Source organism: Tupaia chinensis, unplaced genomic scaffold (genome assembly GCF_000334495.1).
Source record: "Tupaia chinensis unplaced genomic scaffold, TupChi_1.0 Scaffold000154_1, whole genome shotgun sequence".
Lineage (NCBI taxonomy): Eukaryota > Metazoa > Chordata > Mammalia > Scandentia > Tupaiidae > Tupaia > Tupaia belangeri.
This window is the reverse complement of record NW_006159625.1, coordinates 2,880,505-2,889,893: the sequence shown is the minus strand read 5'-3', so window position 1 is coordinate 2,889,893 and position 9,389 is coordinate 2,880,505. Positions and strand designations below refer to the sequence as shown.

Sequence of the window (9,389 nt, the reverse complement as noted above, 5' to 3'; positions counted from 1 at the left end):
AGAGAAAAAGGCCATAAATCCTTTGCTAGGAGTGGAGCACCAGTTTTCCCAAGATTCATTATTGAAGAGACTATCCTTTCTCCATTGTATGTTCTTGACACATTTGAAAATCAATTGGCCTTAAATGCGTAGGTTTGTTCCTAGGGTTTCTATCCTGTTCCATTCATTGATGTATCTGTTTTTATGCCAGTACTATGCTCTTTTGATTACAGTCACTTCATGTTTGAAGTCAGTAAATGTAATGCCTCCAGCTTTGTTCTTTGTGATGAAGAATATGGAGTTCCAGACAGACAAGAGGAATAAGTTTTGAGCTCTATTGAGCAACAGGGTGACTATGATTAATAATAATATATTGTATATTTCAAAATAAGAATAAATTTCAAATGTCTCACCATAAAACTGATAAGTGAGGTGATAGATAGCTAATTATCATGATTTAATTATCTCACATTATATACATATACCAAAACATCATATTGTATACAATTATTTTCCAATAAAAATAATATTAATTAAAAAGATAATAGGAAATGGCCACACCATGATTTGTGAGGTCATTCAAGATGGAAAAGAAAATTACTGTAATAACATACATGGTGGATGTGCAAGTCATTCCAAGGATGGGAATCTAATCACAATCAAACTGCAAGCCAGCAGGACCATGTCTGGGTTTCCTGGAAGAAATTGTTATCACCACAGAAAAAACAAGTCAGATAACTAACTGGTGATGACTTAATTCAACTGTCTTTTACTATTATCTAGACTACTTTAGTTACGTTGTCCAGGAAAGCTTTATTTGCTAATAATTGTGACTCCAAAAAATCCCAGAGTATTATGATGAAATTATACAAATCTAGAGAATTAAGGTCTTATTAGTCTACCCTGAGTAGACTCATTTTTGCAGTGAAAAGGTATTACTAAGGCCAGCAGATGGTGTAGCCATCACAAGTGCCCAATGTGATTTTTAAGCCACCAACTCTGGGGTTTGAATCCTGACTTGGTGGTTTGAAAATCACATTGAGCACTTGTGTGTGTGTGCCTAAGATGCCAGGAGGAGAATAGAGAAGGGATTACAGTGTGGCCATACCCCCTGGGGGATGATTTCTCATTTTCTCTCTTACTGCCTCTGTCTGTCTCTATATATACATGCTCTAAGGCACAAACCTCTTCAAGAATAGAGGTATTACCGGGCACATGCTATGTTCCAGATCAACTTAGATGCTGAAGATACATCAATTTAGGAGACAAAATTCTTTCTCTTGTGAAAATTACATATCATAACTGAGAGAAACAGAAACATAAGCAATATAAATTCAGGTAATGAAAAGGTCTATGAAGAATGATCAAAAAGATCAAGGATATTGAAAATGTCAAACAGAGAGTGATCTAATTTAGAAAACAGAGTAAGGGAAGGTCTTTTGAGAAGCTAACATTGAACATAGACCTGGGACATATGACTCTACAGGCAAGAAGCTTCTATGAAGAGGATGGAGTGCATATAATTCAAGAGGATTTCAAAAAGGTTGTGGAGGTGCCAAATGGTGGTGTGGCAGTGGCATGACCCTCTGAGAGGCCTGACCACATGAGAAGATTTTGGGTTTAGGTCTGGAGACCTCCCTAAGCATTCCAGGTGCGTGCATGTCCATGATCCTGGCTGGCTGTGGCTAGAAGTGCATTGTGTTGTGTGGATTCAGTTGAGGGTAACCATCTCTCTATATTTGTCTGTCTTCCTCACTCATGGAAAACATACACTTAAAAGAATGTTCAGGGAACCAGCAGGTCCTGTGGTAGTTAAGGTGCTGGGCACTCCCACATGTACTGATCCTGGCAGCTGACCATGGTTTGAGTCTTGGACCTGGTTGCTTGCTTTCTCACTTTCCCTTTCTCCTTCTCTCTCCTTTGTGTCTTTTTCTGGTCAAATTAAAATAAATGAATGAATAAATAAAATTTAAAAATGTTCATGGAAAATGGAATTTCAGTCCAAGTTTTATTTTGGTCAAAAACCATTTTGATACCCATACTTTTTTTTTGTATTTTTAAAAAATTTGCTATAGGGTACATGCACTTGTCAGAGAGAGAGAGAAAGTGAGAAAGCATTCCCTAGGTGGGACAGCAATGCCACAATCCCTTCTCTGTTCTCTTGTGATTTTGGGCCCACACGACACACACCTGGTATGTTTTTCAAGCCTCCAGCTATGGGACTTGAAATGTGCAGTCACTCAAGCAGGGTCCAGCTGTTTTAACCACCATGCCACCAGCTGGCTCTATATAGTTTTTTTCATAATACTCACTTTCCATGAACCTTTTGAAGACCCTCTCAGAACTCTAAGACACAAGTTAGCTTCATATAGGTAAAAAACAGCGAGAAGGCTGGTGTGGATGGAGTAGGGTGAAAGACAAGAGAATGACAGTCAGGATTCAGATCATACAGGGTCTTGTATGATCTGTATTGTATTTTGGATATTTTGGAAAGCTCTTGGACGCTTTGGAGCAGAAAAGAATATGATTGTGAGATTGTATTTTGGATATTTTGGAAAGCTTTTGGACGCTTTGGAGCAGAAAAGAATATGATTAGGGCTACAAACCCTATGGGAGATAAAACTGGAAGGAGGAAGACCAGTCAGGAGTCTATTGCTATAGATCAGGCAAGTGATGATTACAGTCTGAACCAACATGGAAGTAACAGAGATGGTGAAAAGTCATTGGATTCATATATTCTAAAGATAGTGCTAGTAGGTCTTGCTGCTGGGTTGGGCGAGAGATGTGAGAGAAAGAGAGGAATTTGACCTTTCCCATCAGTGGCTATATCATAAAGTAGTTACCAAAGTGTAGCTGCATCAGAATATGTATATTCAGGATGTGCACACACCAATGCTAAAGTGCAAGATAAGTGTGTCAACTACTTAACCTTAAAGCAACCAGTTAGTGACTAAATTCAACCATCCATTGCCAAATAAATGTTTAAATAGCTCTTGAAAAGAGTTAATTGTGGCATTGTTCATAATAGCAAGAAAACTGTAAATTAGTTTCATGCCTGTCAATAGGGGATTGGTTAAAATAAAAAAACTTGTATACTGATGTAAATGGCAAAGTATGCAAAACATTAGGAATGATAAAATTCAGGCTTGCATGATGGTTAAAGCTCTGGACTCCAGTATGGCTGATAATGGTTCAAGTCTTAGACATGGCAGCTTGAAAATCATGCCAGGCACAGGTACTCTATGGCAAAAAAAAGAATAGCTCTTATCTGCAGTAACTTTAAGGCCAAAATGATTTCAGAAAGAGAAGGCAACTAAATAATTGTAAGTGAGTAACTGGTAAAGATCTCATTCTGGCTGTGGGACTTGAACTAAACTTTGAAGATGAGAGAATTTAGAGGGGAGAACAGTGGCAAGGTCATTTCAACAATATGCTGACACTTGCACAGGCATTAAAGCATAAATGAGTTTGGTATTGTGAGAGAAGGGCTAGATAGATGTCCCTGCCTGGACCAAGTGAATGTTTTAGGCAGTAATGGGAGATAAAATTTATACATAGGGCACAGTTAGATTGCAGAGAGCTCTAGCTTCTCAGAAAGAGAAGCTTGACCTTGATAATCTAGGCAATGTAGTTTTTAATTTTTGTTTTTTTGCAGGACGAGTAGGGATATGATAAAAATAACAATTAGAAGGGCTAATCTGGGAGGCATATACAAAATACATTGGAGTAAGTTGACCCGTATTGGTGTAATGAGAGTACAAATGAAAGAGAAAAGTGACAGGAGAGAAAATGGTTCAAACAGAAAGACTAGGGGATAGTATGAATATAGGAGGTGAAATAGGGAATAGAGTCAAACATGCCTCTCATTTTTCTAGCCCAAAAACCTGAAAGAATTGACAAAATAGGCAATGCTGTACAAGACACTATTTGCTAATTGGTTAATTCAAACTAATGAGAATGACATTTCTCTACTTTCTATATACCTCCTCGATATCCTCTTCCCTTCAAATTCAGTAACACTTCATATACATTAGGATTTTTTTCTCCTACACATTTATGTTGTCAAATTTTTCTCACTTACATGTATTTTTTAAAGAATTATTTATTTCATTTTATTTATTCATTCATTTTTTATTTTAATTTGACCAGAGAGAGACAGAGAGAAAGAGAGAGAGTGAGAGAAAGGGGGAAGGTGTGAAAGCAAACCACCAGGTCCAGGACTTGAACCGCCGTTGGCCATGTGGGAGTGTCCGGTATCTTAACCACCATGCCACCTGCTGGTCCTCTCACTTATATTTTTAAAGACCAAACATAAAGTCTCCTGAGCTCAATGCTATTTCTCTTTTATTTTTAACTTCTCTAAACTTTCCTCTAACTGAATTTTAATCTATTTTATCTCCTAATATTATTTCAACTCTCTTAGATCTCATATGTCCAAATTCTTGAAGCTATTAGGGAGTTGTCTTTGTACCTACCCAGCACAACACCATGTGGTATAGAAGGTAATCATTAGGCACCATGGGGACCTATAATTAAATTGATGATAATGGTAACAGTCAGAAATGTCCCCACATCTTTAGTCTTGTTTTCTGAGATTTTCCTTACTATTTCTGCCACCTCTTTCTCTCAGAGAAATATAGTTGACAGGCTTAATAATGGTCTTATAGGGGCCAGCAGATGGCGTGGTTGTTGTGGCACTGGGCTCCGACATGGTTGACTATGGTTCAGTCTAGGACCTGATAGCTTGCTTTCTCATTTTCCCTCTGTCTCTCTCTGATGACCATAGCAGGTTAAAAAATAATAATAAATAAAATAATTCTTAAACAAATCTTATAAGCTTTATAAAAATATTACATGCAGTGCCACAATATAATGTCCTTTTTAAAAATAAAAAGTTAAACACAGGCTAGCCCTTTAATGCAGTAATTAAGGCCTATTCACCAGGAGCCAGAACCCACATGGCCCGTTGAGTTCAAATCCTGGCCCTGGCAGCTTGAAAACATGCTGGGTGCGTTTGTCGTTTGTGTGCAATGCCCAAAACCCAGAAAGGATGGAGAAATGGAGGAAAAAGGATTGCAGCATGACCTCAACCCATTGGAGGGTGCTTTCTCCATTTTCTCTCTGGTGAATGCATGTACTCTCTGACAAATAAATAAATAAAAGCAAGAGCACAAAACCTTCTTACACTCATTTAGTGAGAATTCTGGAAGGAAAATTTATAGAAGTTGTCTTTCCTATCTAACTCTTTCACCTCTATTTTCATCTTCCATTGGAAAGAGTTGAGCTGTCCCACTTTGAATTATGCTAGGTATTAAACTTTGCTCCAAATGTGAATAATATGTCCTTCTCTGGTTCCCCTTAGGACAGAAGAAAAAGGTAGTTATTTTGAAAACTATTAAATATTACAGATAGAACAAAATATTAAAGATAATGGCAGAAAAAGGCCTAGCTCCATGACCTGGTGGTTAAAGCAGCCACCCTATGTAGCTGATAGTTTGGTTGCAATTGGGCCCAGTAACTTGAAAAGCACCAGGCATATCTACATGCATGCCCCAAATCCAGACAGGGTAGAGAAATGAAGGGACTGTGGCATGATCATGCCCCAGGGAGGGCGCTTTCTCAATCTCTCTCTCTGTTTTTCTCTCTGGTAAGCACACATACCTGCTGGCAAAATTTAAAAGAGAAAAACAAAAGTGGAAAAAAAAATCAAGCATGAAAACCAAGTTTTTTTTGTTCTCTCTTTTTTTTTTTTTTTTTGGAGAGGTTTTCGCTATAGAGCATGTGCGCTCGCCAGAAAGACAGAGACAGAAAGGAAGAAATCACACCCCGGAGGGATGACCACACTGCAATCCCTTCTCCATTCTCCTCTCAGGATCATGAGTACACACGTGCATGCACCTGGTGTGAGTTTAAGCCACCGGGTCCAGGACTCGAACTGCGGTGGACTACATGGGAGTCCAGCGACATGGCCATTACGCTAACTGCTGGTCCCCAAAACCAAGTTTTTGATGATAAAATAATTATAACCATATAGCAACTCTAAAGAATTAATTCAGTTTTCTTTCCCCTTTATTTCACTGCCTTTGCTTGATGGGGTTCTCTTAAGAACCATCATGGAAGAGCTATTTTCTTGATATACTGACTCATTCTTTGACCAAGTTAGGACCCTGGTTTAGTTCTCAGACTAGGGTCTTCTTGCCCAATTCAGATTTATAATCTGAAGTATGTACCTTATTTCTATTGCTGGGATTATGATAAGTGACAGAATGAGTTATCTAAAACTTTCTTCCTGAGTTTAACAGATCTGCCAACTTCTTAAACATTCTATGAGGAAGTGATCTGAAGGACTCTTGCTGTCATTATCAAAAAATGACTTTAATCATATTATCATCATAACACATCCACAATATTAGCAGAGTAGCTCTCTCATGGAAACATGTAGGAATGAAGAAATAACAGCGATACTGAGGTAGAAAATTATGACCTCCTACACTCTGAATTAGAAAAGTGATTGCTTTTGAGACCAGCAGACAGCACAGTGTTTATGTTGCTGGACTCCTACGTAGTTGACTGTGGTTTGAGTATCAGACCTGGTGGCTTAAAACTCACTGCAGGTGTGAGTGTGTGCCCAAAATCTGGAGAGGAGAATGGAGAAGGGATTGTAGCATGACCGTTCCCCCTGGGGGGGTGATTTCTCACTTTCTGTCTCTCTCTGTCTCTCTGGGGAGCACATGTGCTCTCTTAGCAAAAAATACCTCTCTTGAGACCAGTGGGTGGCGTGGTAGTTGAGGTGCTCGACACTCCCACATGGCTGACCATGGTTCAAGTTCTGGACTGGGTGGCTTGCTTTCTCACTTCCTCTCTCTCTCTCTCTCTGGTCAAATTAAAATACTGAATGAATAAATAAAATTAAATAAATAATTTTTTAAAAAACGACTCTCTTAAAAAATAAAGAAAAGTGTTTGTTTTCGTTTTTTTTCTGAAAAGAGAGAGAGATGTGCCAACCAGTGGCATAGTGGTTAAGGCAGTTGTAGCCAACATGGCTGACTTCACGTTAGAGTTCTGACCCCTGTTGCTTGAGAAAATGCCAGTGTGTGTATGTGTATACATGCATGCGTATGCCCAAAATTCCAAGAGGAGAACGAAGGACAAACAATTGTGTATAGTCATCTTCCCAGGGATCACTTTAACAAAAAGAAAAGAGGGGGACAGAGAAAGAAAGAGAAAAAAAGAAAGTTAAATTAAAATGCTCATTTGAGGGGCCAGTAGATGGCATAATGGTTATGTTGCTGGACTCTCATGTAGTAGACTACAGTTAGAGTCCTGGATCCTGGGCTTCAAACTCCCGCTAGGACTGTGTGCGCGCGGGCCCAAAGTTCCAAGAAAAGAATGGAGGAGATGGGATTGCTGCACAGCCATCCCTTCTGGGGAATGATTTTTCGCTTTCTGTCTCTCTGTCTCTTTGGTGAGCATACGTACCCTATAGCAAAAATCTTTCTTAAAAAGTAAAATAAGATCGTGCCGCCTCCCCAGGCGGGGATGCTCAGGTTGGGCTTCCCGTTGAGGCGGTTCCGAGCAGTACCGGGAGCTCGGGCCTGTGTTCGGCTCCCTCGTGGCGCCGAGATGCCTAAGAAAGCTGGTGCGACGAACAAGGGGAAAAGCCAGAACAAGGATCACCGCCTCCTTTAGGTCCAGTGGCTGTTGATCCTAAAGGCTGTCCACCATAGCCATTCACGCGAAATCTGGCTGCAAGCAGAATGCAGTAACAGATCTGACAACTGAAGCTGTACATGTTACTATCGCAGCTCCTCCAACAGGAGAGGCTAACGCTGAGCTCTGCCGATAACCTGTCCAAGGTCCTAGAACTCAGGAAGAGTGATGTGGTTTTGGATAAGGGTGGTAAATCTCGTGGAAAGGTGGTAAAGCTTTTGGCTTCTACAACTCCAGAAGAAGTCTTGGATAAATTAAAAAAGGAAGCTGAAAAAAAAATAAAGCCAGCAATGAAAAATACATCCTCAAGAAATTTTTTATCGTTGTTAAATAGGATCATGTATTTAAATACACAGAACCCCCTGGTGGTGGTGGTGGGGGATATCAATGTATGTATTTTAATAAGAATAAGACTCAAAAAAAGCAGACATTTTAAAAGAATGCTACATTGAATAAGGCTCTAAGATCCCTGAGCCCAAACAGCCTGGAACATGTTACTCTGAATCCACAGCATTACAAAATAACAGAGCTGGAAAGGATATTCAGGATGATCTGATTCAACCTCTTTCATTCTGTGATGGTGCTTCTGGTATCAAGATGTTGGAAGAATTATTCAAGATCACACTGTGTAGGATGGCAAGCAGAACCCTGATCCCTTGCCTCTTAGTTTAATGTAATTAATCCTGATAGTAAATTAAATGACAGTATTTCCACAAAAAAAAGTAAAATAAAATAAAATAAAATAAAACGTTCATTTGAAGGTGAATTAGAATTTGGAAATGTAAAGTGATGTTTCATTAATTAACTTGAACAGACAAATTTTTTTCAACACTAATTAATAATAAAAACTAAAAACAAAAGGAAAAATTCCTCAACATTTTAAACAAAGACAACCGTATTTTTATACTTTGATGTTTTTCTTCCAAGTATCAAGATTTTAGAGTCAAACATTGCCCGTGGGTCAGTCATGACATGGTGGTTAAGGCAGCTGAATCCCTCATGGCTGTGCGATTTGAGTCCTTGACCTGGCACGTCTGTGTGCATGCCCAAAATCCCTACAGGAGAATGGAGGAGAAGAGTTGAAGCATGATCATTCCTCCTGAGGGCTTCTTTCTTACTTTTCCTCCCTTTCTCTAATTTTTTTCTGTCTCTCCAGCAAGCATACATACCCTATGGGGAAAAAATCGCTTGTCAATTGTCTTATTAACAGAACTTACTTATTTTAAGTTAAATTAAATTTTCAGAGAATAGGCAAATATGAAGAATAAGGCATTTCACATACCTTCAAGAAGTTCATAATCCAGTGGGGAAGACAGAAAAACTAATTAGAATTACTATCTAGGAATACAATTTTTTAAGGTTTAAGAAAGAAAAACTGTAGTTAATTATTTATATACTTACTTCACATTGAATCTGTTTTTAAAAATCATAATATGTTAGCAATTCTCACTTCTATACTTTACTATGTTGCTCTGGTGAATTTAACTTTATAAAGAGTCTTCTCTTGAGACCAGCAGTTAGTGTAATGGCTATGTCACTGGACTCCATGTAGTCGACCGCATTTTGAGTCCTGGGCCCAGTGGCTTAAACTCATGCTGGGCGCGTGTGCATGCGTGCCCAATATCCTGAGAGGAGAATGGAGGAGAAGGGATTGCGGTGTGGCCATCCCCCCTGGGGGGGGGGGGGGTTTCTAGTTTTTT

General features: G+C 39.1%; 1 pseudogene; it reads left to right on the top strand.

Moving 5' to 3' along the window:
* The first annotated feature begins 7,501 nt into the window (after window positions 1-7,501).
* Window positions 7,502-9,389, top strand: part of LOC102498997 (UPF0235 protein C15orf40 homolog pseudogene) — a 6,128-nt pseudogene continuing 4,240 nt past the window's right edge.